Below are 19,786 nucleotides of genomic sequence, written 5' to 3'. Positions count from 1 at the left end.
CACTCTTATAGTTGTCTAATTTGTTTTGTCTTATTAAAATGATCATAGTATTTTGTATTCATTCATTTGTTGTATGTGTTGGCGTTGAAGGAGAGTTAAAGATGGAACAATTTGATAAAAACCATTCCTTCATCTCACTATGTCAGAAGAAACAATTAACTTAAGGAACCAATAATCCTAGAGCTATTTCCACTGGCCTTATATTCTTTCAATCTAAGATCAAACAGAACAGTAACCAGCAACATAATATGTAATTAAAAATATATTGTCCCAACTGAACCAACAGACTAACGCCTCTAACCCAAATCTCAAGCCTTACAAAAATTTTACATGTTTTATCCGAAAGATATTGAGGATATACATAAAATAAAATAAATTTAGTTATAGAAATGTCATCTAACATATATTAAATAGTAAAATTCCTATATAAAATTTCTATATAAAACATACTATCAAATTTAGTAAACATGGAGATGGATGGGAAAGTTTCAAAAGAAAAATACAATTATTTCATTTATTTCTAAACATTTTCATGATCTGCATTCTATTTTAAAAGTAGAAATAAATTCATTTAAAACAATTAGTTGTAACAGCTATATTTTACCTCTATAAAGAAATTATCAAATTCAAAATCAATAACTTGCAATTGATGTTTTTCAGTAAATAAAAAATTAAAGGGAAAATTTCTATTAAAAACAAATGGATTAACTGAGACCAATATTTATGGTAACTAATTAATTTTTATAATTGTAAAAGGTAAAAATATATTTTCTTGCCGGTCAGTTAGAATTTTCCACAATATAGGATTGTCTATTTAAGCGAATGAGTTACTCTACTCGGATAAACTTGCAACTTGCAGGTCATATTAAATCTAAAATTAATCATAAAAAATAAATATGGCAAACAGAAATCAACAAAATAGCAATGCTACAGAGATATTATTTTCAATATATGGTCATAAAAAATTTAAATTTATCAATTTTAGGACCAAATTTATTTGTTTCGATTCATGTTTCCTAATTAGCCACATTGTTTATGTTTTAGATTGAAGTACTGTAATATTTAGAAAACTTCAACAATAGATCATCAATACCATCTTCCAATGAACTAACAATAGTTATAAAAAAATCACGGGTCAATAATAAAAATATACTTAGATATTTATTACATCCTTATTTACCAACAATGGTTGTAAAAGAAATCAAGAGTCAACAATTAAAAGACACTTTGGTGTTTATTCGGCCTTTATTCACTATTAATGGTTGTAAAAGAAAAATCATGAGTTTTCAATAAAAATATACTTTAATATTTATTCTATCCTTATTGACCAACAATGGTTGTAAAAGAAATCATGTATCAATAATAAAAAGATATTTTGGTATTTATTCCACCATTATTTACCAATAATGATTATAAAATAAATCACGGGTCAACAATAAAAATATATTTTGATATTTATTTCATCCTTATTGATCAACAATGGTTGTAAAAAACACATATGTCAACAATTAAAAGACACTTTAATGTTTATTCCATCTTTATTGACCAACAATTGTTATAAGAAAAACACGGGTCAACAATAAAAAGACATGTTGAGGTTTATTTCATCCTTATTGACCACCCACTACAAAAAAGATCATTTTAATTCACTTATTTTGAATATTTGTATTACTTATAATTGATGTAAAAGAATTTTATATCACTTAAATAAATGATTCGTATCTTGTTGATGCAAATAATTTACATCGATTTATTAACAACTGATACAACTTCACATAATATTTGCATCGCTTGTTATAACTGATGTTTATTTTGAGTCGGTTATAAGACCTGATGTGATATTTAGATCATTTTCTATAAGTGATGGTATTATTTACATCACTTTGCCTAAACGATGTTACTATTTGTAACGGTTATAAAAACTGATGTGATATTTACATCAATTGCTAAAAGATGATGTTAACATTTACTTCAATTTATTTAAGTGATGTTAATATTTGTTTCGGTTAAAATAAGTGATTTTAAAAATAATAATATATTTACAGAATAATAATTTTTAGAATAATAAATAATTATTTAAAAAATATATTTTCTAATTATTATTTTATTTGTTTCATTTTAATATATATATATAGTAAATCATGGTGGATATTTTCTCCCAAAATCACTTGTTGCAATATCTACTAAAATCTTTTAAAGATTTTATAAAATACATTTTTTAAGAATAATAAATTTTTATAAAAAAAATAATAATAATTGGATGTTCTTCGTGTTTAAACACATTCCTTCAGATTCATACTTCTTCCTTCCAGTAATTGTTTGCTCTTCTTGGAACTTCTATTTCTTTTTTTTTATATCATCTCTCTTCCATTTGTGGAATCAAGATCATGCCGACTTGAGATCCCTTGAATTATTATCCCACTTAAGTTTTTTCTCTATAAAATGAAAAAGAGATTAATTGTTTGGAAATTTTTAGAATTTTTAGGTCGGAATTAGAATAAGCATTTGTAATTGTATTGAACATAAAATAATGAAATAGCTTTGCTTTATGCTTCTCCCATCTGTGTAGGAAACACAGTCCTAATAATTAGCAATGCATATTTGTATTAATTATGCAGTGTTCTTCCGTGTTCATGACAGATTTATAAAAATAGAAGAAAAGAAAAAACCTGAGTGATGGTTAGTACTCTCGAAAGAAAAATAGAACGATAGAGAATTAAACAGTACAGATGTGTGAAGGTGAAGAATGGTAAGAGAGTTATGAGATTTCAAAAACTGATTTGGAGATATCATAAGAACGTCTTTTGGAGATGACATAGCAAAAAAGATGGTGAACGTAAAAATAGGATCGTGATTAAGGAAATAAATTTATTTAATTTTGCTGATTTTGAGGAGAAAAAGAAATTAAGAATAATGATAAATCTAATAATATTATTTATCTACGGAAATAACAATTTCGTGTCATTTATAACAATAAATTATTTAATTCATTTAGTTTTTTTCTAATAATAAGTTCTTAGCATCATTTTCTATTTTGATCTATATTTTGTATCATTTTTAAAAATGATGTTAATAAAAATAAGGGAATACATCGGTTATCTTAATTGATGTAAATACATATTTTTGTATCCATTTTCTGAAGTGATGCAAACTAATACAAATTTGTATCAATTTGATTAAACTGACACTATACAAACTAATTAACAAATCACTTATTAAAATTGATGTTGAATTATTTATTTTGTGTCATTTGCTTATAAGTAATTTAAACTATTATCATTTATACTTCCGATTCTAATTATTTGATGTAATCCACTTTGTTTTGTAGTGACCAATGGTTGTAAAATAAGGCACGGGTCGACAATAAAAAAATACTTTTATTCTATTTTTATTGACCAACAATGGTTGTTAAAGAAAACACGGATCAAAAATAAAATGACACTTTAATGTTTCTTCCATCCTTATTGACCAACAATGATTATTAAAAAAATTATGGGTCAAAAAAAAATTACTTTGGTATTTATTTCGTCTTTATTGACTAACAATGTTTATAAAAGAAATTACAGATCAACAATAAAAAAACACTTTGGTGTTTATTCCATCTTTGTTGACCAACAATGGTTGCAACAAAAACCGCAGCTCAACAATTTAAAGACATTTTGAATTTTATTTTATCCTTATTGATCAACAAAGGTTGTAAATTAAACAACAGGTCGACAATAATAAAAAATATTTTGGTGTCCATTTTTATTGACTAATATTAATTGTGAAAGAAATCACGGGTCAACAATAAAATAACAGTTTGATGTTTAGTCCATCTTTATTGACTAACAATAGTTATAAAAAATCACGCGTCCAGAATTAAAGCTTAAAAGACACTTTTGTGTTTATTTCATCGTAATGACCAACAATGGTTGTAAACGAAACCACGAGTCAACAATAAAAAGATACGGGTGTTTATTCCATCCTTACTGACCAACAATAGTTGTATAAATACTATGTGTACACCTACATATACTAAATATACAATTACGTACCCAAACGTACATACCAACTCTAGACATATAATTTCCATACTACAAACCGAGGAAACTACATATAAGAAACAAAATATGGTTTGAGGAGACTAAATATATTTAGTTGATACCAATAATACATGATATACAACTACATATTTATAGACAATGCAAATATTGTAGATTCCCTGTGAAATACACAGAATTGAGATTTGATGATTAATTAACCCAAAGATACCGTGCGTAGCACGGGTACTGACCTAGTGGGATATTATTTCCTAGTTATTTATTCGCATTAAATGATGACAGTAACGCATTATCTTCGGTGTAGATGCACTTCTATATGCTAAAACATGTATTGCATAATGCTTTTGCGAACTTTCATACCTAGATATGGACTATTTAAATGATTTAATTTAATTTATTACTTATATGTAATCTCAGCTTAATTAATAAGAAACAAATATTATTATGTATGTCCATGCATATTTGATTGGGAAAATTGTCAGTGTTAATGAGTTAGCCTTTTGGTTTAGAGCAGATGAAATATGTGTCCACCAAATCGTTTGGCTATTTGTAAAATTTCATGGATTATTGTAGTAAATATTTTTTGAATTAATACAAAAACTATAAGAATAAACATTTCAATGTTGGAAGCTACATAAGTGAGGATCCGATTCAATTATCCATGTCTCCGATTTGATTCGGTAAGAAAATCATATCTGTAACAAAACACTATAATAGTAGTCTCAAACGCTCCAACTTCTAATTTTCAAATGCTTATGTTCGAAGGAAGAAGACAGAGCGGTAAAGTCATGAATTTACAAAACATAGAACAAAACCGAATCTTCTAATTTTGTTTGACATGAGCATTATTCTCCATCTTCTTGATGACTAGTTTATTAAATGGGTTTAATTGGGGTAACCCATTTAACCCCATTTAATATTTTTCTCTAAATGGGTTTAAATGGGTTAATTTTTTTGCACATACCCATTTAATAAATGGGTATTCAATGCCCAAGTTAACATCACTACTGGTCAGCATCGATAAGAATAGTGTCATTCTCTGCAAAATCTCCTTTCAAAACGTTGAGGGTGATCTCCAGTTTGTTGTTAGGCTGTTCCAACCTCTTCTTCATTTGTCTCATCTGCACCACCTCTACAAGGTAACAATACAATTACAAAGGGACATGAGACAATATCCACTCATTGTCAATATCCACTCATTGTCAATAGCAATGGGTACGGAGTATACTTGAACAAACTAATCTATGTGAAGAAATATGAGAAGAGACTTAAGTAGTATATGATGGACATGGGATAATCTACTCATTACCAATTGCTTTTGAGTTGGAGGTCTATGAACTTAACAATCTATAGATTGAAAAATAAAGATTGTAAAAACTAAATAGGAAAAAACAAGAGTAAGATACCTGTAACTCCACGATTTTGGATATTACGCTTGAATTTAAAGGCTGGGAAACTATGTATTCATCAATTCTATTCATGAACTTTGGCTTAAAAGTTTTTCTTGCTAACTCCACAACTTGTTGCTTCATCATTTCATAAACTGCTTCTTTGATATCTTCATTGTTGCGAATAGTCTCAATAAGTATATGTAGAGATCTTATATTTAGGGCCGACCCAAACTATTTGACTGCCTAAAGCAAAAACATTTAGCCCACTAACGAAAACTGTTAGAAAAAAACTTAAAGAGTTATACTTATTGATGTTAGAACCGTGACCTTTACTTTAAAAATGTTAGACCAACCAGTAGACCACTGCAAATTTTTTGAAAAGAGTTATACTTATTGATGCCTAAAGCCCTTGCTTCATGGCTTTAGCCATGGGCCGGTCCTGCCTATATTAGACGTAATTATTACAAAGCAGTTTGTGAAACTTACTGTCCTACCATGAGAATCAGTTATTCTTCCATCGTCTAGTAGTTGTAGCAAGATACTGAAGACATTAGGGTGCGGTTTCTCGATCTCATCAAACTGAACCACTGAATAAGGTCTCCTTCGAACAACTTCAGTTGATTTCCCACCGTCTTCGTAACCAACATAGCCAACTGATGCACCAACGAGCTGTGAGACTAACGTTTTTTCCATGTACTAAATCATATCTATCCTCACTATTGCGTTTTCATTGTTGAAAAGGTATCCAGCTAGTGCCTTGGCAAGCTCGGTCTTACCAACACTTGTTGGTCCCATGAACATAAAACTAGCTATAGGGCGGTTAGGATCTGAAATACCAGCCTTTGAACAACGGATAGCATCGGCAACTGACTCTACATCTAAGTCTTGAGCAATTACTCTCTCGTGGAGGATTTGTTCCAACATGACTAACTTTTCTCTCTCTGATTGCTGAAGATTGGATAGTGGAATATAGGTCACTTGCTTACTATATCCTCTATGTTAAGCTTGGTTACTTATTCTCGGACTAGGGAATGTTCATGCTTTCTAAAATTTGTGAGGTTCTTTCTAGCTTCTTCTAACTAGCCTTGGAGGGATACAAGGGTTCCATACTTAAGTTGGAAATATGGTCGAAGGTGGAAATCTAACACGATAGCGGTCGCTTCTTGTGGAATCAAATGAGGGGAAATGATGACGAGGTGAGGTGCACCACAGAGTAATGATAAGACTCTGATACAATACAAGTTCGAAGCCTTGATGACTCGCTCAACAAGACATAAAAACAAACACTAACTAAAGGAATCTACCTAATTTAGATGATAAACAATAACAAACCCCCTTTTATTTTTATTTTGTTACAACTAATAGATAACTTATACAAAAAAGTAAACATTAATAAAATAACAATTATTATCAATATATATTCAATCTATAAATCTGAAAAAGTGACGCAAATATTTGAAATGTAGTTGATATTGTATTAATTCTTAAAACAATTCATATATTTGTTTTATGACTAAATTTGTTTTCTACAAGGCTAAATTTGTTTGTTATAAATACTTCTTAAGCGCAAATATTTGATAGACTGTTAATATACTTATGTTAATGTCTAGTTAAATGAAGACTTTCAATGTAAATCAAATTCAAATTTGGTTCTACTCATATTTAATTTTGGACACAAACATAATACACGTAAATATTAAATTTTAGGAGATTATTTCTATAGATTAAAAAGTATATTTATAGTTTTCTCCTTTTTGTTAAAGAAATTAGGATTTATATATGTAAAATTCCTTACAAAACATTTATTATTTTTGCTGAAAAAAAGAAACAATCTACTCTATTATTTGAGACGTACGTTAAGTCAGTTGGATTTGAGATTTCGCTGAAAAAATCATTTTATCATAGGTTAAACATGTTCATGTCACGAAAATAACCTGTTTAAAAACACGCAGACCCTTTTTACCTGGGTTTAAACATTTGGGTCATACGTTATAATCTTGGCCGTTCGATTGAATTGTTTGTGTCCGTTCGATTTCTCACATTCACTTAAAAAACACGCGGATCCTTTTGACCCGTGTTTTAAACTAATGGGTCATACGTTATAATTTTGACCATTCAATTGAATTGTTTTTATCCGTTCGATTTCGTGGCTTCACTTAAAAAAACACGCGGATCATTTTACCCGGTTTTAAAACTTCGGGTACTCGCCTCTAATCTTGGCCATTGAATTGAATTGTTTGTATCTGTTCGCTTCCGTTTTTCCCAAAAACAAACACGCGGTTCTTTTTATCCTGTTTTTTTTTTAAATGGGATTCTCCGTTTAATCCTGGCTATTGAATATATTTATTTAAAGCCGTCCGATTTTGTAGTTTCAAGTATAAATTCATCCGACTATATCTCAGGAGACTAATCATATTAATTTCATTCAATATATTGTGTATCTTCGTTAACATTGAAGTATATATCACTTCTTCATAATTATGCATGAAACAATATTCCGTTTGGATCTTTTTTTGAAATTATCTTACATTTTTTCTATAATTATAGCACATATAATATGTCGTTTGGATCTTCTTTTGGAATTATCTTACATTTTATCCATAATTATAGCACATCTAATATTTCGTTTCAATCCTCTTTTGCAATTATCTTACATTTTTAATAAGTATTCCCTATATACATATCCACTTTTACGGAAAATAGTGAATATTTTACTATAATAATCGGATTTTTGATATGGAATAAACTTGAATTCCGAGGATAATATCTTTTGTGCATATTTTTTTGACCTAACCACTCATTCTTGTAAATATCGGACGCCTCATTTCAATCACTCTCTCATCACTCATACAGCTTCATTCTCTAATTTCATTTTTAAAAATGACGCTCGCCAATCCTCTTCCATTTACTCCCTTGAAATCGCTCAAACCTTACAAGAACGCTTGGCGTATTCAGTTTAAATTGCTTCATGTTTGGAGGCAATATTCTGTAAAGGCTGGTGAATCCATCGAAATGATTTTGGTTGATGAAGCTGTACGTGTATTATAGTTTCAACTTTATATTTTGTCCAGCCTTATAGTAGGTTCAAGCATCATTTTCCCTTATTAATTATTATTTATATTAATATGACGAAGGTGATGCGAATCACACATGTGTGTATTGTGGTGCAATTTTCTGGTACGGTGAAAGACTAAATAGAAGAAGGGAGAGTGCTAATCCGGTTTGTACAGGATGTTGTATGCAAGGACAAATTGTTCTACCTATGCTAAAAGAATCACCTGAATATATGTGGTGGTTACTTACAAGCGACCATCCAGATGCTAAAAAATTTAGAGCAAATATCAGACCATACAATATGTTGTTTTCATTGACATCTATTCGTGGCAAGGTGGATCGATCAGTTAAAAAGGGACGTGGTCCATCTATGTTTGCTCTACAAGGAGAAAACTATCACTTGATAGGCGCGTTGAAACCAAAATCTGGCGATTATGCAAAATTCCAACAGCTTTATATGATGGACACTGATAATGAACTTGACAATCGAATTAAAATTATGAGGTAAGTCATAGTTTTATAAATGAGCTTTATAAAAAAAATTTATATTTTAAAGGCAGCTAATACATTGTATTTATTATATGTCTTTTGTAATTATACAAAATTGCAGCAAAGGTAATAGTGGTGGGATGGAAGGTGGGAAACAAAAGTACAAGAAAGAAACAGTTTCAGCTTTGCTAAAGATGTTGGATAAGATAAACCCTCATGTTGCAAATTTTAGGATTGCCCGTGATAGATTCAACATAGAGAAAAAAGAGGAAAATTTTCATATGAGGATTATATCTAGACGCGAGACAGATGGGAGAGTGTATAACCTTCCATCTATAGCTGAAGTTGCTGCATTGATACCTGGAGATTTTGACGACAATCTAGATAAAAGAGATATAGTTCTATAGATGAAGTCTGAAAAGTTAAGGAGAATACATGAATGTCACGTTTCATATCTAGCTCTTCAGTATCCATTATTATTTCCAAAAGGAGAGGATGGGTATAGGCTTGGAATAAAAAAAACTCCTACCAAAACTTCAAAAGGAAAGAAGAAGCAAGAAGATGTTAGTATGAGGCAGTGGTTTGACTACCGTTTACAAGAGAGAAAAAATGAGAAGCACATCCTCCTTCACTCAAAACGTTTACTTCAACAATTCATGGTGGACGCTTTTACAATGATAGAGTATAATCAGCTAAGGTATATTAAAAAAAATCGGACGAAGTTGCGCAGTACCAACAAGCAGGCAGTTCAAGATGCTTCTGACGCTGGAGATAATGATCTTTCTAATAAAGGAAAAAGTTGTATTATTCCTCCATCTTTCACCGGTGGTCCAGCTTATATGCAGCAGAACTACTTAGATGCAATGGGTACCTGTAAACATTTCGGCTTTCCCGACGTATTTATAACCTTCACATGTAATCCTAAGTGGCCAGAGATCACAAGATTTGTTAAAGAGCGGAAGTTGAATGTTGAGGACAGGCCGGATATCATTTGCAGGATTTATAAAATGAAACTCGACAACTTGATGGATGATCTAACAAAGAATCATATCTTTGGCAAAACCAAATCAGGTACTACATGATTTCATATTTTTATACATATATTTCATGAATTTTAATTTATAAGTGTCATTAACTCATAATTGATATGTTGAAACAGCTATGTATACAGTAGAATTTCAAAAAAGAGGTCTTCCACATGCTCACATAATTGTTTGGATGGATCTTAGATACAAGTTTCCTACAGCTGATCATGTTGACAAGATTATATTTGCCGAAATTCCAGATAAAGAAAAAGATCCAGAGCTATATCAAGCTGTCTCGGAATGTATAATTCATGGACCATGCAGATTGGTTAATCCTAATTCGCCATGCATGAAAAAAGGTAAATGTTCCAAGTATTATCCAAAGAACCATGTTGAGAACACGTCTGTTGAGAATGAAGGTTATCCAATATATAGGCGCAGAGATACTGGTCGTTTCATCGAGAAGAGTAAGTATCAATGTGACAACTGGTATGTTGTTCCATATAACGATGTCCTATTACGGAAATACAGGGCTCACATCAATGTAGAGTGGTGTAACTAATCCGTCTTTGTTAAATACTTATTCAAGTATGTTAACAAGGGACCTGATCGTGTAACCGTCTCTGTAGAGCCTCATCGAAAAGAAGTTGTCTCCGAGCAAAACAATGTAGGAGAAACAAATAATGATCCACAAGAACGAAATCAAGTTCAGGATTATTTTGATTGCAGGTACTTTTCATTATTTTATTTCATTTTATTTTAAACATTATTAAGAGACTATTTGAAATATAAAACTTAATGAAAAATAACTCAAATGTCGTTTTACAGATACGTATCTGCATGTGAAGCGAATGTAGAGGATTAGAGGGTATCCTATACATTATCGACAAACATCAATAACTAAACTTACGTTCCATGAAAAAGGCAAGCAACCTGTTTATGTCAAGGAAGGTGAGACTCCTGAATCTGTTTTGTATAGAGTGAACAATGATGAGACTCAGTTTACTGCATGGTTCGAGCTTAATAAGCGTGATCCGAAAGCGGCAAAACTTTTATATGAACAAATACCTAATTTTTATACGTGGAATGGTAAATATAAGGATTTTCGCGGAAGAAAAATGACAGGTTTTGCTGTTGGTAGAATAAATCATGTACCTCCAAAGATAGATGATGCAAATCACCTTCGCATCCTTATTAACAACATAAGAGGTCCAAAAGGTTTTGATGATATCAAAACCGTCGAGGGTGTTGTTCATAAAACATACAGAAATGCATGTTATGCTCTAGGTTTGCTTGATGATGATAAGGAATATATCCACGGTATTGAGGAGGCTAATTTTTGGTGTTCTCCTAAGAATGTTCGCAAGCTGTTTGTTATTATGCTTATTTCCGAAAGCTTGAGTTCCCCAGCCGTTGTATGGGAACACACTTGGAAGATACTGTCTCAAGATTTTTAGAGGAAAGTAAGAGATAAGTTAAAACGTCCAGGTTAGTTAAATTATTTTTTAAAATCTAATATACAATTTTTTAAATTTTTTTTACATATTTTATTACATTCAACCTAATATTAATGTATATGCAGAATACATATTACCTGACGAAGACAAGATTCAGTTATGTTTACAAGAGCTGCAAAAAATATTGAAACGGCATGGAACAGATCTTTGGAGGTATAAGATGTTGCCGCAGCTTGAACCTGGAGATGAACCTGCCTTTAATCAGTTGATCCTCGATGAGCGCAACTACAATCGTGAATCATTGAAAAAACACATGATAATTGGTTAAAGTTGCTAACTCCGGAACAGAAAAATGTATATGATGAAATTATGGATGTTGTCCTTAACGACAAAGGAGGTGTTTTTTTCTTATATGGCTTTGGAGGAACATGGAAAACCTTTTTGTGGAAGGTTCTATCCGCATCGATAAGATGTAAAGGAGATATTTGTTTAAATGTTGCGTCAAGCGGCATTGCATCTCTGTTATTAGAAGGTGGCCGAACTGCACATTCTAGGTTTGGTATTCCTCTAACTCCTCATGAGACCTCAACATGCAACATGGAGCGTGGTAGTGACCATGCTGAATTAGTAACAGCAGCTAAGTTGATTATTTGGGATGAAGCTCCTATGATGAGTAAGTACTATTTTGAGTCATTAGATAAGAGTTTAAAAGATATTCTATCGACTCCATAAGATATGCCATTTGGTGGAAAAGTAATTCTTTTCGAAGGTGATTTTAGGTAAATTCTTCCTGTCATCTCTCAGCCGGTAGGGAACTGATTGTCAAATCGTCACTCAATTCGTCTTATCTTTGGCAGCATTGCAAAGTTTAGAAGTTGACCAAGAACTTGAGGCTTCTCCAAGATATAGACATAAATGAGGCACGTGAGATTGAGGAGTTTTCTAAATGGATCCTTGAAGTCGGCGAGGGAAAACTAAATGAGCCTAACGACGGAGTAACTCAGATACAAATACCAGATGATATTCTTATACCTGAAGGAGACAACCGTATAGAATCGATCATTAAAGCAGTCTATGGTACAACCTTTGCTCAAGAGAGAGATCCAAAGTTTTTTCAAGACAGAGCTATTTTGTGTCCCACCAATGACGATGTTAACTCAATTAACGATCATATGCTTTCCAAGCTAACATGTTAGTGAATTAACTTTGGATATTACTCAAAATTATACATATAACTTTATCCGCTGTTACTTATAATAGAGTAGATGACAATGAATTACTACTCTTTGTAGGTGAAGAAAGGATTTATCGAAGTTCTGATTCTATTGATCATTCTGACACACCTGCAGATAAAAACCCCGTATATACGCCTGATTTTCTCAATAAAATCAAGATTTGTGGATTACCTAACCATTTACTTCGGTTAAAAGTTGGTTGCCCAGTTATGTTGTTGCGTAATCTTGATCCGCATGGAGGTTTGATGAATGGTGCAAGACTTCAAATTGTAAGATTTGGAGATAAACTGGTGCAAGGACGTATATTAACAGGTACTAGAGTTGGTAAACTGATCATTATTCCCAGGATGCCCCTAACTCCTTCGGATCGTAGATTGCCATTTAAAATGAAAAGGAGGCAGTTTCCTTTATCTGTTGCATTAGCGATGACGATCAATAAGAGCCAAGGCCAGTCATTAGGCAATGTTGGTATATATTTACCGAAGCCTGTTTTCTCACATGGACAGTTGTATGTCGCTATGTCTAGAGTGAAATCAAAGGCAGGGCTGAAAGTTCTTATTATAGACAGTAAAGGAAAACAGAAGAATGAAACAACAAATATTGTTTTCAAAGAAATATTCCAAAACCTTTAGTAGATTATTTCTTCAGGTATGATTTATTTATTTTGATTATTATAAAATAAATATCATTGTACAAAATTATATAACATGCTAACTTAGTCGTTTTTATATTTGCAGGTTGGAATAATTAATAAAAGCATTTCGTTTTCCCATTTTCTTAATGAAAGTTTTTTTAATACCAATGGAGAATTAAGTAGTCTATTCTTTTTTCTTTCGTTTATTTTTCTAATACATTATGAGTTTGAAGTATGAAGAAAGACATTTTCCAATTATTATTTGTCAAATTTTATAATTCACTTACATGTTAATGACATACACAAAAATGTACAAATCTACTATGTGTACACCTACATATACAAAATATACAATTACGTTCTCAAACGTACATACCAACTATAGACATATATTTTTCATGCTACAAACCGAGGAAACTACATATACTAAACAAAATATGGTTTGACTAGACTAAATATATTTAGTTGGTGCCAATAATACATGATAAACAACTACATGTTTAAAGATAATGAAAATATAGTATAGTTTCTGTGGAATACACAGAACTGAGATTGAATGATTGATTAAACCAAAGATATCGTGCATAGCACGGATACTGACCTAGTTATTATTTTAGAATGAAACATGTATGTTGTGACTTTTGGCAGTTAGAAGAAAAGAAAGAAAAAATTTAACGCTTCTCAGAATAGGAACATTTAATTGAATTTTATCTGTTTAAAGAAGACAAAATGTAACGTTTTTTTCTTTCAAACGACCAGTGCATGTTATATTAGGTGACATAAACAAAGTAAGAAGTGCTGTCGAAAAAACAAACAGTCTGAAGACAAAATTGGAAGCTTATAAAATATATATATAACTACAAATTTTCTGTAAAAACGGCTAATGCATTTATTTGTCCAGGTCAAGCACTTTTCTATAGTACAAGTTAAAACTTTGAAACTGATTATGAGTTCACATGACAAATGTGAATTACTAAAACAAATATACAAAAACGTCATATTAAAAGTTTCTTTATTGATGTTTTATTGTTTTTTTTTCCTAGTGAACTTTTATTAGTTAGAAATGAAAACAAACTTTACATTTTGATAAAAATATATTTCATTCTCACTCTAAACAATAGTTCATTGTTCTAAAGTTGACAAAATAGTTTATATTTTCAACAAACAAAATTAAAATATTCTAAATGGAACCCAAAACTATAGATCGTAAATACTTAACCTGAAATCTTAAACAAATCCCAAAAAAAAGAAAAATTATTTAAACCCGAATACCCGATATACCAAAATGGGTTATTTCTTTAGTATCAAAAGAATCAGCATTTTTTATTATTTATACATTTTTAGTTTTTTATTTCTCGTTCTTTATTAAAATACATCGTATAAGATATTAAATAACGCCCGCCTAAATAGGCAGGTGCCATAAATAAATATAATGTTGTATCAATAACATTTGAATTCTAAATATTAATATATATATTTCTTAATATTTGATTTAGTAATTTAATTTGTTTCAAAAAGAATTTCAATCTTACATATTCCATTTTTCTATACACTTTAAGTATTTATTTCATAATAATAAACTATATTTTAATTCTAGTCACTCCATCCTATCGATGATATTTGAATTTTAAATAGTATCTTGCACATTTTTATATAATTATTTTAATACTTTATTTTAAAAAAATCAAACTTTACACATTCCATTTGCAATACAACTACAGTTTAACTATCTATTTAATCATAATTAACATGATTTTGATTTTACAAACTTTCATCTTAATGAATAAATGCTAAAACATTATGTTAAAGTAATATGTATATCATATAATATCTTTTTTGTCTGAGCTAATATTAAAATAGTTAAAAATAACAAAAACAAAAATCAACAAACTAACAAAAAAACTTTACCAATAGAAGGACGTTGAAGCAATTGTGGTGTTTTTTTTTCTTTGGTGAGAAGATATGAGACTATCTATTTATTTACATAGATGTGTGTATTTTGAATCTTTTTTCTTTAAGGATTAATAATTGCTTGTAAAATTTCCATAACTATTGAAGTTTATATAATAAGATTGTATAATTTCTTAATTGCGTTTTAATTTTTAATGAAAAAGTAATCTTTTTTAGAATTAGTACCTTCAAATTAGAATTAGTAAATGATTTTTCTATTTCTATTAGTATTTAATAAGATACATATAGTTTTATTATAATTATCGTATTTCCATTTTAAAAATTGTTTAGTTTCCTTACACTTATTTTTTGATTTATAATTTCTAACAGTTATCTTTCTTTCTTTTTTATCTTAGATTTATCTTTTTATAGTCTTAATTTTAATAAAAGGAAAGTTTTGCTTAAAACGTGTTAAAATCTAAGATTGATAAAATTGACACATGGCACAATCCTAACTCTGAAAACCATATTTTATGTGATAAGATAGATAACAACTAAAAACAAGTCTTATTTTTCTCCGTCAAATCTTCTATTAAAGAGTTCTCTCATCGGTCGATTAAGGGTCGCAATGCTCAAAAAGAAAGTTGAGATGACGTATTGGTCGAGAGCAAAACTATTGTAAAAATTTGAGTTTGAGACGACTACCCTTGAAAAGGAATATCACACTACCATCGCTAAGGAGATAGTTTCTGATATCTGCAGGTTTGACGGGAGACATAGCCAAGGTTAACATAAATAGTGCGATGATTACTATCTTATATCTTCTTATATGCGGGGTAACAACGATGTCATAATTAAAGGTTAGTCTTATTTGTTGATTTCTTATTTTATTTTTAACTGGGTTGTTTTCAATCAGTGTATGCACAATTATAGGCTTTTTAATTAGATAAATTGATTAAGCTAGCAAATTGTAAATTAAGTTAAATATTTTAGATATTTCATATTCACTACTTTGGAAAACAATTGCTCCAAAATAATCACTAGAAAATTGATGCAACTTCTCAATCAATCGAATTAATTTATATTTTATTGTCTTTTTAAAATAGTGTATTGTACTTTTGGCACAATGGTTTTTTTCCTTCTATCATGTATGTGGAGTCTTAAATTTTACATATCAAAAGAAATTGTTAGTCTTCTTTTCTTCTAATTGCCAATATTTTCAATTATTGTATAGAAGATTTATATATATTAATGGTGGACACGGATTGGATATTCAAGATTTATATGTAATTTCTAATCTGTTCCATACAAATAGTGAGTTTTTTTATATGTATCCATTCTGTCATTACTAGATGTTTGATGTCTGGATATCCGTTGAAAATTGATATTCATTAAGATTTTAGATCTACTCAAAATAAAAATATTTAGAATATATAGAAAAATCAAAATTACACAATATTATTACAATATTTCATAAAATATATTTTACTAAAGCTTGATTCTAGTCAAATTCAAATTAGACTAAGTTTTACCCTCAAATTAGACTAGGTTTTACCCAGGTTGAAAAAGCACATAACGGCTGGTGAAGTGTTATTTTCTTCAAGTTAGACTAGGTTTATGAAACTCTTTCCTTTCGAGATTATTAATCTCACATGTTGACTTTTGATTTGATGTTGGTTTTAAAACTAGGAAGTCCATCAATCACTACACTTCAAGAAGAAAGTTATTGTAGATAACCTTTTGTTAAGATCATTAGTTCGATGAAGTAACTGATCTTGTCCCCATGATTAAAATCTTGGCAAAGAAAATCTTCTTACAATTTTTTTCCAGACAAGGTCATATTCAAATTCATTGAAGGTCTACCAGTATCAGCATCAATGTTCAAGAATTTTATGATATTTTTCCTACGTAGGATATGTTGCAGAAACTTAAGAAAAACAACAGCAAGAGTGTTTTAAAAAAAATTCCCTTATGTTATTTTGGTAGAGTGTCCTAGCGAGTAAAACAGTTTTTGGCGTCTTGATACAAACAACAACCTTAAAAAAGATCATCATTTGTTCCTTGGATTAGTTCCTCTTTCAAATATAACAAGTGAAGGAACTTTTAAGAGAATGTCCCTACAATCATCTCATACTTCTTTAACATTGTAATCGAATACCATATTGGGGAACTGTTTTGTCCCCAAGAAAATAAAAGCCTAGCTTGTGATATACAACTTTAAACCTCTAATTGCTAAGGTCGGATATTCCCCTTGGCTGTGTAGAAGTCAAGCAACAAAACGACATTGGCACATTTAAATTTATGACATATTCATCAAACTTTTTTTTCTAAAAGTTAAAAATCCATTTTCGAAGCACAAATATATGTTTACTGTTGAGGTTTTTTCCAAGGTAACCATAGATGAAGTTGATCATCAAGAACGTCTTTTCATATAGAAGAGCTTGAGCTAATACATCCATTCAGGTTTACAACTGCCAAGTTGTTACATAGAAAGTTTGTGATGAGGCTTCATATAACTTTTATGCAAATGATAAGGCAAAACATTAGTTATTCATCGATAGAGATTCTAAATTGAGAGTTTTATAAAGTTGAGAGTTTCTTAAAAATGAGTTTTCAACTTTTTTTTATCCTTTGCACAAATGTTATATGAAAACTCATTATATTAAGATACTCAATTTTGTTTGTAACAGTTTAGGTGTACCCTAAATGCATGGTTGCATTTGAATTCAAACTCTTATATTTGAAAGAAAGTCTTTGATTGTCAACTTTATTTTAAATTACCTCACAGATCACTTGATTAGTAACCTCTATTTTCCCTTCCACAATAGATGTTTAGCTAATGGAAAAAAGTGTTTGATGGAATAAAGGTCAATGGCGTTATATTACTCGGCTTCTACTTCAGAAAAACGAATACATGATCTTAGCATTTAAGGGTTTTGAAGCAATATAGATCACAAACAAGATAATTATTTTCTTGGGCTCAAAGCAATTTTCCAACTTGGTATCTTTTAACAAAAAATTCTAGATGGTTGGAGAAATATTATCTTAAATGTCCTTTCACTTGTCATCTTTGATAAATGAACTAATCCAGGAAATGAGATAAATGAGCATTCTTAATTTTTGTGTTTGTATCAAAGACGTCACACAAAGTTATATTCACAAGGATACTAACCAAAACTTTATAAGAGAAACATTCAACATAATGAATGCCAATTTAGGAAGCATAACAACCTTGGGAACAAAACAAAAAAGTCTTAAATTTTGATTATGAAATGTTGAACCTTCAACGAATTTTAGGATTTATTTTTTGATAAATTGGATGAAATTTTTCTGAAACAGTTATATATTAATTATTATAAAAAAAGATAGACGTTGCCAACAATTGAAATTTACCTCAGTTAAGGACTCAATTGAATCAATATTTGAATATATAGCTTTTTTGTTGCTTTTAGCTAGCAAAGTTTGTGTTGTTGTCTCTTAGAACACATCCTAAAGAGTTTTCAAGTAAAACTTTAATATTTGGATGATCATAAGAGAAAACAATTTCACCTAGTGAAAACACGATGATCGCAATTTCAACATTATAGAACGTGCAAAGTTCACTAGCTTTCTTGAAAAGACCAGATTTTCTATATGAAAATGTAACTTGAAGGTTTGATTGATTTTTCATTTTCTATGTCTCTATCTTTTTACGGCCAAAAATTTTTCTCAGCATTTTCTAGATGTTTTGGACAAAGAAAAATTTAATTGATTGTATTAGAGTATTAGAGATAACATGCCATTGTTCTTTTATAGACTAAAATTTTCAAGTAAATATATATTTTGAGTTTTAGAAAGTAAATATCGATTACTATTTTGAATTATTAGAAATACAATTATAAATTACCCTTCGCGAAGTATATGATGGTTTACACATTTTATCAATAAAAGGTATATAATTATATTTTAGATGTTACACAATAATTTATTTATTACATAATCACTTATAGGTATTAGTGAATGATGGCTGGTTGTAAATAATATAATAAATAAATGATTATGTAACAACTAAAATATATTTATATACATTTTATTGACAAAATGTGTAAACAATTATATACTCCTAGAATGGTAATTTATAATTGTATTTCTAGTAAACTAAAATATGAAAAGATTTTAACTTTCTAAAACTCAAAATATTTAATTGTAAAATTCTAGTCTATAAATACAAATTCTTGTTATCTCTAATACTCTAATATAATCAATTCGTCATTTTGTTAAAAAAAATCTAGAAAAATAGTGAGAAAGAATCTTCGCCGTAAAAATATAGAGAGAGAAAATGAAAAAAATTAATCAAACACTTAAGTTACATTTTTAAAGAGATAATCTGGTCTTTTCAAGAAAGCTAATGAACTCTCCACGTTATATGATGTCAAATCTGTGATCATCGTGTATTCACCAAGTGAATCTTTTTCTCTTTCGGTCATCCAAATATTAACGTTTTACTTTACCACTCTTAATGGAGTGTTTTATGAGACAACAACACAAACATTGTTGAAAGCAACAAAAACCTATATATTCAAATGTTG

The 19,786-nt window shown here is 29.8% G+C and overlaps 3 pseudogenes across 3 annotated transcripts; 1 reads left to right on the top strand and 2 right to left on the bottom strand.

Moving 5' to 3' along the window:
- Positions 1–4,839: 4,839 nt before the first annotated feature.
- AT3G32375 lies at positions 4,840–6,575 on the bottom strand (annotated as a pseudogene). Its single transcript has one exon.
- A 1,742-nt stretch (positions 6,576–8,317) lies between these two features.
- Positions 8,318–13,224, top strand: AT3G32373 (annotated as a pseudogene; the record flags this gene model as incomplete). The annotated part of the gene is made up of 1 exon: positions 8,318–13,224.
- Positions 13,225–18,608: 5,384 nt separating this feature from the next.
- Positions 18,609–19,061, bottom strand: AT3G32371 (annotated as a pseudogene). The gene has a single exon.
- Between the last annotated feature and the right edge of the window lie 725 nt (positions 19,062–19,786).

Source organism: Arabidopsis thaliana, chromosome 3 (genome assembly GCF_000001735.4).
Source record: "Arabidopsis thaliana chromosome 3, partial sequence".
In the NCBI taxonomy this organism is placed as follows: Eukaryota; Viridiplantae; Streptophyta; class Magnoliopsida; order Brassicales; family Brassicaceae; genus Arabidopsis; species Arabidopsis thaliana.
Note: the sequence above shows the minus strand (reverse complement) of the source record. Positions and strands in the feature narration are given on the sequence as shown.